The sequence below is a fragment of the Solanum tuberosum genome, unplaced genomic scaffold, assembly GCF_000226075.1.
Source record: "Solanum tuberosum cultivar DM 1-3 516 R44 unplaced genomic scaffold, SolTub_3.0 scf00920, whole genome shotgun sequence".
Classification (NCBI taxonomy): Eukaryota; Viridiplantae; Streptophyta; class Magnoliopsida; order Solanales; family Solanaceae; genus Solanum; species Solanum tuberosum.
Window position 1 is genome coordinate 8613 of NW_006239830.1, and position 14723 is coordinate 23335.

The window sequence follows — 14723 nt, forward strand, 5'->3', positions numbered from 1 at the left end:
AACTCGTCCCCATATCGGTGCTCAATACTACTGTCAAATATAACTTAGCTCATATGTTTTAAAGAAAATATTTCCTCTTTCTCAACTTTGAGATTATTACTCAAAATATTTCTCTTGAAAGAGATAGTACTTAAAAATGCTCATGAACTCTTTTGGAAATCGGTGTTTCCTCTCATCTCAAATGTAAAAAAATTACTCTTGGGAATACTTAGTTCCCATATATCATTTTTAAAAAATGAAACTCAACTTTCCTTATCCTCAAACTCATTTATTCAAGCCTTTAAACAAATTATAAATAATTGTAAAAGACTTCTCAAAATAGGGTTCATGCCGAATTATGAACGTGAAAGACCCAATTCAAAGTTTTCAATAACCATACATAGAACTCAATACTCGAAACTCAACAACTCCATAACTCAAGGAATCAAAGATACTACTCATCTAAAAAAATGCATGGCTTAGAGGGTTCATGCTGAAGTTATGGGCATGGCCAAATCAATTCAAGGACCTTCATGGGTAATATGTAGTAGTCCCATGATTATGACTATAATCTCACAAGGATTAGGAACTCAATACTCAAGACTTAGAACTTGAAGATACTACTCCTCTTAAATATACTCAAATTATGGAGTTCATGCAGAATTTATAGGCATGAACGACTTGACTCAAGGATATCAATGATATTGTAGACTCATGAATACATTCTCCTCATTCTCATACTCACTTACTCGAGTCTTGAAATAATTTATTAGTAATTGTAGAAGACTCCTAAAAAAGACTCAAAGCGACTTTCTCAAAAGACTCAAAAGAACTCTCAATACATGACTCTTAACTCTACCTTGAATTTGAATTATGAATTCAAGGTTATGATTCATGTTATGAATGATTCCCCGATGTACCTTTTGAAGGAACTCAAACGGGCCAAACGACGGAGAAGGGGTGGGGGCAGGTGACCCTGGCTCCCCTAAACTTCAGATAAATGATATTGGCTCACTAATGGGGCGCCGCCCCAGCCCCCCTGGCGCATCTGGGGCGCGCCGCCCTAGCCCCTCCCCAGAACTCTCCGACGAATTTCTTTCTTCGATTTTTGGCCCTAATTCACCTAGAATTGAATGATTTCTTCACAAATTACTTAGATTTGAATACCCGACATAAGTACACAAGAATCTAATAAAAATAACTCTTAAACTGGATAAAATTATCTCAAGATCTCATCAAGCCCATCCTAATTCAAGAACGAAAGCAACACTTCAAGAACACTCATCAAAACTTAAATCTTTTAATATTTATGGATGAATTCGAATTTGTAAATCATGATTGGGTTGTGGGTGAATGAACAAAACACTATGAGAACTCACATACCTCTTAGGGATCAAACCCTTGGCAAAAATCCGCAACAAAACTTAAGAATCTCGACGAACGGCTTAAACCTTTCCTCTTTTCTCTTGTTGAACTCTCTTCTAAAACCCTAAGAGTATTGAGGATGAATGAAGCTGATTCTAATCAGTTTAGACCCCTAAATTTTTACTAAAACTATTTTAAGTTGAAGGGGTAAGGAAAAGACCAAAATACCCCTCATAATTTGGGTAACTTTTCTTAACTGGACAGGTGGACTTCAAATGGACATATCTCACTCATCCGAACTCAAAACTTAGCAAACTAGTTGGCGTTGGAAAGATAATCCAAAAACCTTTCATTTGATATATTATGGGCCACCTAATTCATCATGTACTGAAAGTTAACTTAAAATAACTTACGAATGACTTGAATGAATTCTATTTGGTTCTTTTTGGAACTCAAGGTGCTACATCTAGTGACCTTAAGAATTAAGAAAATTTAAATTACTCGGTAAAATCCTACTCACAATGAAGGATGGTCCGAGTTTTAACTAAAAAAATATATGGTATTATAGAAATGTCGAGTATAAATGATTTGCATATGTGGTTTGTATTCACGGGGTTATGAACGAATCCCGAGGGTCCTTTGAATGTTTTAAGAGTTGGTTGTGTTTGATGGTGTCTGCAGGCCTCGCTTTTGCGAAGGTCGATCGCTTTTGCGACCTTGAGAGAAGTGAGAACCTCTTCGCTTAAGCGAGCTTCGTGAAAGCGAAGAGGGCATCTCTTTTGGGAGAGCCACACTTTTTTCGAGGTTCGCTTAATTAAACCTTTGGTCACTTTTATGACATTAGAAAAGGGTTTTTACCTTCCATTTTTGAGGTTTAAGCCTCATTTTACCATTTTTGAGTTTTGGGAGATTTTGGGGTGGATATTTGAACCAGGTTTTACAGGAAAAATTTTTGGGTAACGATTCTTAACTCTAAATCTTTAATTACCCATTATTATTATTGAATTTATGAGTTTAAATCAAGATTTTGGGTTGATAAATTAGGGGTTCTTCATGAACTTTAGTTTTGAAGTAAAAGTGAGTCGTTATGGATTTAAATGTTCAAATCAAGCTTTTGAAATGAGAAATTTGGAGTTATCTTCAAGAACCCATGAACTTAGTAAAATGGTGATTGTGAACTGTTTGTGAGTCCCTTTTCGAAATGATTTTTTCCAGTGAGTTCCTAAAGCCTTGAGTAATGTCTTCAAGTATCAAATTTTGGATTCAAACCTTATTTTTGAATTGGGTTTGGTGTTAATTGACCCACTTTTCAAGAGGATTGATGTGGGTATTATTGTTTCCAGAAAGTGATTGTGAATACTTGCTTGTTTATAGATTGTGTAGTTTTGGAAGTTATTCGGAAGGGAAAGACTCCACTCTTGGAGTGATTATTGGTTGATTTAAGGCAACTGATCTCCTAAACCTTGTTTTATAGTAGAATTCACGTACTTCCTTCGTTGCTTGTGTGTTGGGAGTAATGAGGATGAGGTGAAGATTTTAACTGTCCACTTGAAACATCTAAATGAATAAAAAAGGGTTGAAATGGAAAAGGCTATGAGATGAACACGATGATGTGAATTGTTTTATTGTTACCCTTGTGGATTAATTGATGAAATGCTTGTAAGCATGAATGTGGACTTAAACTGTATGTCTTGTTGTCTCTTTCATGCGGTGTGATATTGCTTGTGTGCATTCATTGTGAACACCGTAATGAGACATGTGGTGATTTATGATGCCGAGATCTTTGCCGGTGAATGTTGTGATGCCGAGGTCTTTGCTGGCGAATGTTATGATGCCGAGGTCTTTGCCGATAAGTGTTGTAATGCCGAGATCATTTTCGAAAAGTGTTCATAAAGCCAATGAGAAATGGTTCCGGCTAGTGATTTGATATAAAGCCGATGGAAAATGGTTTTGGCTAGTGATATGGTGTCGATAGGAAATGATTCCCGCAAAAGATTGATTATTCTGACTTGATGCATTTGATGCGTATGAGTGACTTGCTTGTTACTTGAGGTTGATGTACTTTTTGCATCTGACTAAATTACTTGACTATGAGATTGACTTACTTAATTCGTTTGATTATTGATTGTGACTATTGAACTGTGGATATTGGGCCTTGTGAGTCGTGTATTGTAGAATTGTTATGTTGGGCTAATTTCTGTGCAGGTTGTAGTTTGAGAAGTTCGGTTGGAGTGTAAGGGGTATTCAATTTCTAGCTGGATGTCTTATTTATTAGGTTGCTTTGTAAGTACCGTGTTGTTGGGCCTTTCTCCTTGATTCTACACTTGTGTAGGTATCGAGCCTGGTATAGCGTAATCGCTCTTATTCTCCTTTTCTGAGGCTCTTGAAGGACTTGAGAGGTAGCTGCTTGTCATCCTGGTGGACCATATTTTCATTTTCTTTAAGCTTTGTTCTTTTTGAGAAACAAAGACTGAGACTTGTACTTATATCTTAATTCCGCACATTATGTATTTAGTGGCTTGTACACGTGACAATAAGATTTTGGGGGTTTTAATAGATGAATAAGTGTTCTACTTTATCTTGTTCTTGATTTATTGTTTTCCTCTTTTCTTTCGTTTTCGTTGGGTTGAGGTTGACTTGTTTTGGTGGGAATAGACAAGTGTCATCACATCCATTTTTGGGTCATGACACAAGTCAAGGTTTCTACTCCAGGTATGTGAGTAGCGCTTCACCCATTGAGTCCCAAAGAAACCTCAAAATTTCAAGATTATGACTCCTACAAGAAAGAACTTTTTATGATCTTCATGGGTATTCAATGTAAATCAGTTTTCCTTATGATTTCACCTAAATTGCATTGTTTTACTTATGAATCCCATGTTTTCAATGGTATTTCATGAGCCCTAAGTATGCAAGTATTTTTATGATCAGAAATATGCTATTTTCATATGCATGACTCAAATTATCAAATTTCATTAATTATGATGCTTTCGAATATAGTGTCTTTCAGTATATTTTCACATATCATGATATGATGCTTTTAGATAAAGTATCGCTTAGTATGATTTAAGTTATCATGATTTATGAGCTACTCAGTTAGTAGTAGTTATTAGTACGATTTAATAGTACCACATTACTACTTCTAGATTTATGCATGTTTTCGATAGGAGTATACTTAGCACCAAGTGAACTTTAGGGATGGATGTTTTCATTTAGCATTTGCGGACCTTTAGTAGTAATTTCTAAGTCTTAGAACTACGTGTCACCATAGGGGTTGTCTCATATAGACATTAGCTTAGTGGATCCACATTAGCTTAGTTCTCAGGCCCCTTACGATGGCAAGTATTGAACATTCTCTTTTCGGTGTGGGAGCAGTTGACTGAATTAGATGTAGTAGCTCACATGATTTATGTCAGTTTTAATATCTCTCACAAATCAGATTTTCAGCTATTGCATGATCTTGTATTTATGTATTTTAGATTACTATGCCTCAGCTTACTAATATTTTACTTGGTTATTGCATCAACATGTTTTACAAATTCAGTATATTCAAATATCATGTTTATTGTGCATATTACTCATACTCAGTACATTCAACGTATTGACCACATATTTTCTACTATATTGTTTGATAATATAGGTTCTAATGCTTCACATCTTACTCGCGGTTAGTACTATCTCCAGTCAGCAATAGCCGAGTTGGTGCATCCTCATCTCTTCGAGGATAACACTTATGTTCTCATTCAGTCACTATTTTTAGTCTCAAACAAGTTGAGGTAAGCTAAGAGTTTTTCCTAACAACCCATATTAGTAGAGGCTTTTCAGACAGATAATTAGATTTCGCTTATGTTGTTTCTTTTAGATTTCAATCCTTTTCAGTGTTATGGCTTTATACAGATATTCAAATTTAGCTTCCACGCGCATTCATATTTCAATTTGCTATTGACCTATGTTAATCTTAGTGTCGTTCCATGTCATGAGGTTAGCTTAGTGTCACTTGTGACGCTAAAAACCGTGTCGCGTCTAGGGGTAGTCTCGAGGCATGACAATGTAAGGGTATATTTGATCTTTCTCACACATGAATTTTTTTGACTTCTTTGATTCAAATTTATTTTTTCACTTACTTTTTTGTTAAATTTATTATAATTTCCCCCAAAACATTTTTGTTTTTACAGATATAAAAAATAAATTATAGTGAAGATGCAAAATAAAATAGTTTCATATTTTATTTTATCTTTTACTTTTTCACCTTTTCCATTCACACTTTTTCCTTTTTATTTCTCATATTTTTACACTAAAGAATGAAATAATTAAAAAAAATTAAATAATAATAATCAAATAGATCTATAAGGAAAAACTCAAATTATCCATTAAATTAAAGAAGTAAAAATAAAATTCACGTGTAAAAAAGATAAAAATATATACCCTGAATTTTATATGGATGATCTTTCTAGCAAAGTTATAAATATATATTCGTGGGATTAACATGAGGGGTTAACATACTCTCTTTTTTTAGTTAATATATATTACATGAAAAGCTTTTGTATACCAATTATTATGAAAACAAGTGGAGGATGATGTCTGGCAGAAACTAGTCTATCTATTATCCTCCAACTAAAATCTACCGTATATATCTTTTGCCTTATCAGAAGGGTTGCTCCATAGCATATTCCTAATGTGCTAAAGTTGACAAACAAAATAAACTATTGGTTTAGATTTGTGATTTTATCGAAACACTCACACAGCTTTTCTTTCATTAAAAAGAAAAACATACACAAGTTTACTTTATTGCTAAAGTGTATATTGTTGGAATTAGAACTTATGTGTCACGATCGAAAATTTATAAGGGCCATGATGACAACTATAATTTCCCTGGTCCAGAAGATTAGCATTGCCCCTAACACACAAATCGAGAAATAATAATTAAAAAAAACCTACAAGGTAAAGTTAGAAGAGTATAAGTTCAATCCATACGATATATATTTTCAAGTACGAAAAACTAACAAAATATAACCTTCAATACTCGTTGTCATACGTATAAGAGCATTTAAGAGTATTGACTAACATCAAAACACAATCTGCACAAAAGAGTGCAACAAGGGTAAGAGGAGAAGGAAAAATACTTGTACTTAGTAAGCATCATAGTCGATAATGTTGAGTAGGATAATTATAAAATGACTTGTCATCTCTTTGTGATTCTCCCTTTTTATGTTAATTTCATGTACTTCTTCTCCCTTACATCATCCATAATATCTACAATTAAAACATGGTGGTCTTGTGTGGTTGATTAGACTTTTTGAACTTTAGGAGGTTCAACCATCTTTAGTCTTTCAAAGATATTAATTAGCCTTTATTAAAACATGTTGATTTGATACCAATTGATAGTTTGGCTGCAACCAAAGTACACAAAGAATCAGGTTCAATTCTTTGAGAAGTTATGCAAGAAGGCAAATTGCGTAATAATTAATGTATTTCAAAATGGAAAAGGTTTAGGATGTGACAAAGGTGACTAGTTTATTAGTCTCAATTTATATGACTCGTTATCCGTTTTATCAGTTTCAGAAAGAATGATGCATATTTATGTTTAGTAACAATTTAATTTTAAAATGTTTATTTTACCCTTAATGAGATGATTTATAGCTAAACAAATATCTATCATTTCTTTTATACCATACATTTCATTTTATTTTTTTTAAATATTTCATGTCAAGTCAAACTACATCATATATATAACAGGTTTAGGTAACTTTGACTGTATTTGATCTGCTTATCTAGACAGGGTCCAACAGACTAAAATTACTGTTTTAGTTTAGATGCATTCTAGTCAGCTATATGTGCATGTTACTTACTCCATCCGTTCCATTTTATGTGAGGTAGTTTGACTCAGCACAAAATTTAAGAAAGAAAGAAAGACTTCTAAAATTTGTGGTCCAAAATGAATGATAGAAAATTGTGTGGCTGTAAATCATTTCATTAAGGGTAAAATAGACATTTTATAGTTAAATTATTACTTAATATATAAATATGTCATTTTTTTTGGAACTGACTAAAAAGGAAAGTAAGTCACATAAATTGGGACAGAGGGAGTCAACTAGACAAACATACTAGTTGTAGGAAACATGAAACTTTCTAATACATGAACAAGACTACCATTAGCAAGTTTCATGTACAAAGTCAACTAGACAAACATACTAGTTGTAGGAAACATGAAACTTGCTAATGGTAGTCAACTTTGTTCATGTATTACCACCTAAGCTTTTGTAGGAAACTTTCTTCAAAGATGGCAAAAAGGGGAGAATATGTTTAAATATTCAGTGGGACTAACACCACATATGTTCATAATATGTTCAAGAGGAATGGGCTGTATTAAAAGTGAATTCTCAGTCATCACTATAACAATAGAGATATTTAGTGGTAATAGATTTTTCTTTTATCAGTAATATTTTTGCCGCAAAAACATTAGTTGCAATAAGTTGATGTTATTGTATTCAGAGTCGGTAAAGTCTTTAGTGACATTTATATAGAGTGTTGGTTATGAATATACATATTTATTATTGTCCCTAAGTATCCATATAATATAGTGATAATTATATTATTGTCGTAAAATTCTTTATTTGTTGCAGTAATACTATGATAGCAAATCCGCTATGCAAATAGATGTGAATCCTATAATTCATGAGCGCACTAATCATATCGAGATCAATTGTCACTTTGCAGAGGAGAAGAATAAACAGGGATTGTTGGAAACTTCAGTACATTATTTCTCCCACATACCAGCATACAGATTTACTTATCAAAGGATTGATTTATGGTTAGCACATGTTTTTAATTACTTGACGAGCTAAATTTCATGTCACGTCAAAATTAGACAAACAACTTATTTTAAGCAAGTATACATTTTCAATTCATGTCACACTTTTTTTATTTAGTTAATCTAAAAGAAATGTCACATTTCTATAATGAGAAACAACTTAACTTAAAAATTCTCTTTAATTTATCCTTAAAGAAAGTTTTAAATCATAAATTTCAAAAGACTTATTATTTTCTTTCTTAAACAAATATTCTGTCATATCAAACTATGTCATATAAATTGAGACCAAGAAATATATAACAGGTACATGCAACTACTAAAAATATATGTCTAACATGAAATATAATTTAAGCATAGTATAATTGGTTAAATTAATCAAAAAATTAGTGTAAGGTGCAAGATGCGTTATGCATGGGCCATGATATATGCTGCTACAAGTTTTAAGCACATGCATAATATATAATGATACTGAATTAGTTAACGGTTTACAAAATTAATTAATTTCTTATGAATAATTAGTCGGTTTAAGAAAATCCTTCCCTTATTTAACACCGTTTTCTTCCTTCAACTTGAATTAGATATATTCTGCCAAATCAATCAAAGTTAGTATTCCTTCCGTTTTAGTTTGTTTGTCTGATTTTTACTTGGAATGAAGTTCTACAAAATCAAATAAAATTTGAATTTTGTGTTCTTAAATTAAATATACATACGTAAAGCGTATGAAAATGTCCTTTAATTTTATAATCTTGAACATATCACGTGAAAAACTAAAATTGAAAATTAACATGCTCATTCACATACATCAAAGATTGTGGCACATTATTTTTTTAGTTTCTTAATCCTTTTGGGTTTATTAGATTTATGTTTATGTCTTCTTTATTTATTTTTCCGACACAATTAGTTGCCGTAGTTAAGCATCAATGAGGAAGCTACCTGATCAACATAAAGCTATTCGAACAGTTGGCAGTAGTTATTAGTAGGGTGTCAAATGGGCGAGTTAGATTGAAATTGGAGATATTAAAATGGGTTGAAATAGAAATTGGGTTGGGTCCTGATCCGTCCAACTTTAATTTACTTTGGGCTCAAATGGGTTGAGCTTAAAAACGGGTTGTCTTGACCCGCCCAGTTTAACCCGCTTAATCTCAATAATTTTAACATACTGTTATTTAAATTTTATATCCACAAATTGAATTTCAACGCAAGAATTATTTTAAAGAAAATTACAAATGGATAGATAAATTCTAAAAGATATAAAATAAATAGTAATTCATACCTTCAATATAGGAACATACATTACATCAAAGCAAATAAAGAGTCTTAAAATGGATTGAAATTGGAGATTAAATTCGGCTCAATTGAGGATTCTCTTAAAATGTGTTAAGACTTGAATGAGTTGGGATTGAACCCAATTCAAATTATCTTAAGCACAACCCTTAAAATTTTGGGTGGGTTGGGCAGATTAGCTATAGTTGGGCTCATTTTTGACACCTCTAGTTACTAGATAACCTCCTTTCAACTTCTCATAGAATTGTTGTTGGGGAGGGGTAAACATAACAATAATAAATTCAGTGTAATTCTGAAAAAACCTTATCTCTATATTTTAGAAGATAAAGAAGTTATTTTTGAAAGACTATTGGTTAAATAAATAATGAAAAAAGGCAACAACAATGACAACAAGATAGTAAGATACCGAGGCAAAGCAACAAATAGTGATAGAATTCTGAAAATAAGAAAAAGAAAAAAATAATACAAAACTAGGGGACAAACTATATATATATCCGACTAGGGGTGTCAATGGTACGGTCCGGACGGTTATTTTTTAACAATTATACCATTCTAATTTTTTGGTTATTTTATAAAATATAACCAAAATTAGATCTTTTAAAACCATCCCAATCATATCGATTTTTCTTCGATATCGGTACGGTTCAGTTAATTTTTGGTTTTCTTTTTTACTTTTAAAATATCACCTCAAAATATACTATTATTAAAATTTTATTTCTCAGATATGTTCTTAAAGAAACACTTTATTCTTCATCAAAAAGACAAAGAATGTAAAATTTTGTTGCCGTATTGTTTGATCTTAAACATTTAATAGGAGTTTATGCATGGGTTTTGTTGTATTGTTTGATAGAGTATCTATTGCAGTATCTTTTAATTTTTAACCTAATTAAGTAAATGTTAATCAATAAGCAAAGACCAAAAGTTATCTAGTCACTAGACGGCTAGGACCTAGGTTATATTTATATTTAAAAATTATTATTGTAACGACTTGTTCCCGTCGTTATAGAAAAGCCAATGGGGAAATAATTGGGGCCAGAAAACTTTTGAGTAGTAACTTTGGATTTCCTAGCCTAGTCCAAATTTGGACGAAATTCGAGTCAGTGAGGTTTAGGAAAATTTAATGAGAGATCTAATTATGATTTTGATCACATGACTAGATAGCTAAGACGTTAAGGAACCCGTACGACTTTACGGAATTGAATTCGGGTGAGTAGAACTTTCGAAACTAATCTTCGCGTGAAAGGGTATTTTCTGAGTGTCATGGGATGAAGGCGTGTTGTGAAATGAGGGTTTGGAATTCTTAATTTTGCTCACTGGTTCTGTGCAAGCCGCTCGAGTGGGATTTATCCCGCTAGGGCGGGGACGTTGTGGGGGTTTGGGTCTCGCCGTAGCGGGACAGACGTGACTTAAGTCGGAAATAAAACCCCAAAAATGTTTTATTCTGCACTTTCGACTTTGAGAGCTAAGGAACGACCCCAGGGGTTTTATTGACAGTTTTCCACCATTCTTGAGGCTAAAGGTAAGGTTTTAACTCCCTGAATCCCCTTTTTGATCCGTAGAACCTAGTTTCTTAGGTTATTATCGATGGGAGAGGGTTTTGATTTGTGATTTATGGTAGAAGAAACCCTAACCTGGGTATGGAGATCAAGGGTTTGGCCTAGGGTTGATAATGTTGATTTTAATCTGGGTAATTAGGCCTCGTTTATTGATCTTTGCGTTAATTGTATGTTTTTAGACTGCCAACAAGCAGGAAGAATCCGAAATGGGAAGATTCAAGTGCCTTAGGGGATTCAAGCTTGGATTCAAGGTAGGTGATGGTTGTGATTTCATGTTGGTGTGATAAATGTTTGTAATTGCTTCATTATAATGCATGTATGTATGCGAATGTTGCATTATTGATCACCCTAATCGTAAATGAGGATAATTGAATAATTCTATGCCATGAATCACCTCTTGTTGTATGATTGTGAGAATATACATTGTGATTGTGATTGTGGTTTGTTGGATGGGGGTGTGTCATGATCTGACACACTAATTGGGATCGGTTGCCACGTTCCGGCATAAACATTGGATCGGTTGCCACGTTTTGGTATAAATATGGGATCGGTTGCCACGTTCAAGCATAAACATTGGATCGAATACCACGTTCTCGTATGCTAACAGTTTTGGTGTGGGTTCCATGAGAGGACCATTGAATTGGGTTCCATGAGAGAACCATTGAATTGTGTTGTCTATCTACTTGTGATGATTACGTTCATATCTAATGATAATTGATATTGAAAGACTGTATGTTGCTCTAAATTTATAACCAATGTGTATTATTGAGAATGTGGGATGCTACATTGATCCTAAAAGATGACTAATGTTGTATATGTTCGGTATATGCCTGTTTTATAATGTTGTGGTTACTTGCATGTGTTTCACCTTTGGGATAGTCGTGTGATCCTACCAGTACACTGTGGTTGTGTACTGATACTGCACTTGCTCTTTCTTTGTTGAGTACAGGGCATCTTCAAGTGGCTATTGATAGACCTCAGCTAGGTGACTATTGAGCGTGTCTGGATTCAAGGGTGAGCCAGATCTTTCAGGCTGACATGGATCTCTCTTGTTTAAGTCCACTCTCTTCGGACTCAGACTCTTTGTTTAAGGTGTTTGATTAGTTTCGGGGTTGTACCCCTTGTTCTTAGACTTGTCGTTAGTAGAGTTTTGGTACAATGACTTTCAGGCAATGAAATCAAGGTGTTTTGTTTAGTTTCGGGGTTGTACCCTTGGTTCTTAGACTTGTCGTTGGTAGAGTTTTGGCACAATGACTTTCAGGTTCTAGGGGTTGTTCTTCCGCATTAGTTTGGTTAGTTGTTTGTTAAAACCTTTGGAGTTTATGGGGACTCCATTTTTATAGTCATCTAAACCTGCATTCGTATCTTTAAATGCCTTAGTTTTCATAAAATTTATTTTGTTTTGGGGTTGTAGTAATGGTTCTCCCATCGGAGGGTTTGTGTGGGTGTCAATCACGACGGTCTGGGTCGTGACAAAGTTGATATCAAAGCCCTAGGTTCTTTGATCTTATTGTACCAAAACGAGTCTAGTAGAGTCTTACGGAACGGTACGATGACGTCCATACTTTGCTTCGAGAGGCTATAGGACTTTAGGAAAAACTCACTTCTTTCTACCCCTTCGTTCTATGACTTGAATCCAATTGGTATTTGGGTGATACAAATTTGTATCTTTCCTCCTACACTCTACAGTTTGAAATAGAGCAACAAAAGTGGTAACACCATCACTAGCAAGAGAAGATGTGTATAGACTACCGACAATTGAATAGGGTCACCATTCAGAACAAGTATCCATTGCCTCAGATAGATCACCAATTTGACCAATTGCAAGGTGCATCAATTTTCTCTAAGATTGATTTAAGGTCTGGTTACAGTTAGTTAAAGATTGAGATGATTAAGAATTGGGTTCGACCAAGTTCTATGATTGAAATTACCAGTTTTGTGGGGCTCGCTAGCTACTATTATCGCTTGTGGTATGAGTTGAGTCCAATTGGTATCTACCGATTCCAATTGGTATCTACCGATTCTAATTGGTATCTCAACGAAGTGAACTAGACACCGTAATCCCGGATGAATGGACACAAGCAAGTTAATTGGAACTGAGAAGATTCCAATTGGTATCTAGCCTTGGGGGCTGTATAATCATGGATCATCAGTAATGGTCATCTATGGAACGTGCTAATTAAAGAATTTGGATTTTATCTGCAAGTTGTAACTGCTTGAGTGTCGTGAAACTTGTTGAGAAAAGAAAGTCATCACAAGATTAGGTTTAAGGGTCTAGATAAATTACGATGTGGTTCGTAAGTGAGAAATCTGGACATACGTTGCGACCAACTGATAACCGGGTGAGAGTCTCAGTGTATCCTGGGGATATGTGTGTGGTAGTGTTGAAACGATGTAAAAGGATTCTAAAGTGCGTACTTCGTTGGTTTGACCGGGGGATAGACAATGATTTTCCTAGCTAAAGGGATTTTCTTAAATGACTCTGTCACTCCCCGAGCCTACACCTTGGGCGGGACTGGCACTCGAGAACCATTGTTGGCCCCTAGTGAACCCTTGGCCTGATTTACTTACTCAGCGAAAGACTATATGCATATTTATAATGATCAAAAACACTATACTCACTTGAATAATATCATAACTTAGAATGTTTAAAAATCAACATTCAACTTGGTCAAAATGGCAACTTCAAGTCTCAAAAACATAAGCCAATAATAAAGTAGTGACAAATGAATTTAACTAACTGACTGTCTGTCTATGAAGCCTCTAAACAACTGAGATGGATAACGGGTCAGACCAACGACATACTAATGAAATAATAATAAAACTGAAAACAATAAAAGGAGTCCTCCGAAATGCAAGGAAGTTCACCAACAGACTCTGAACTGCTCACTGGATCAACGATGCACTGGATGCCGATCTTAGTTACTTGCGTCTACATCATAATAAGATGCAGGTCAACTGACATCAGTATATTTAATGTACGAGTATGCGAGTTGGAATGCTAAACACAATATAGGCTTGAAAGGAATCTGAAGAAATTACCGGGCTCAACTCAACTCAACATAACTGAACTTATTTCAATATAAAGCAGTTTAAAACAAGTGCAATATAAAGAAAAGTTGTTTAAAAACATGATGTCAACTCTGTGTGTATGCAAAGATACACTATAACTCTGAAATGTATGTAAAAATACAATAAAACTGTGTATATAAGAATACATTTACTTCTATGGGAGTTTCTCTAATCGACAACCATCACGTAAGAGCTACTGTGATGATACAACATTTTGCCCCATGCTGCCAGGGCCGTCCTATACCTTGCCGAGGGTATAGAACCTTAACTACTAAGTGGATACACTAGTCTATGCTAAAAAGCACTAAAGGAATTATCTAAAAAGTATGACCCTTTTCTACCCATGGTGGCTACATGGTTTATGGGGGTTGTGAGTTGTCTGAAGTCTCTCCCATATCGGTGCTCAATACTACTCCCAAAAATATAATATTAGCTCTTATGTTTAAAAATATACTTCTTCTGTGATTTGAGATTAGTGCTCAAAACTTAGCTCAAAGGCTATCTTGAAAATCAAAGTTTCCCCTCTTGCTTCATTTAGAAAGCGATTACTCTTTTCTGAAAACTATCTCGAAGGCTCTTTGGAAATCGAGGTTTCCTTTTTTGTTTAAATGTGAAAATATTTTAAACCCTTTGGGAATACATAATCCCCATATACTTTT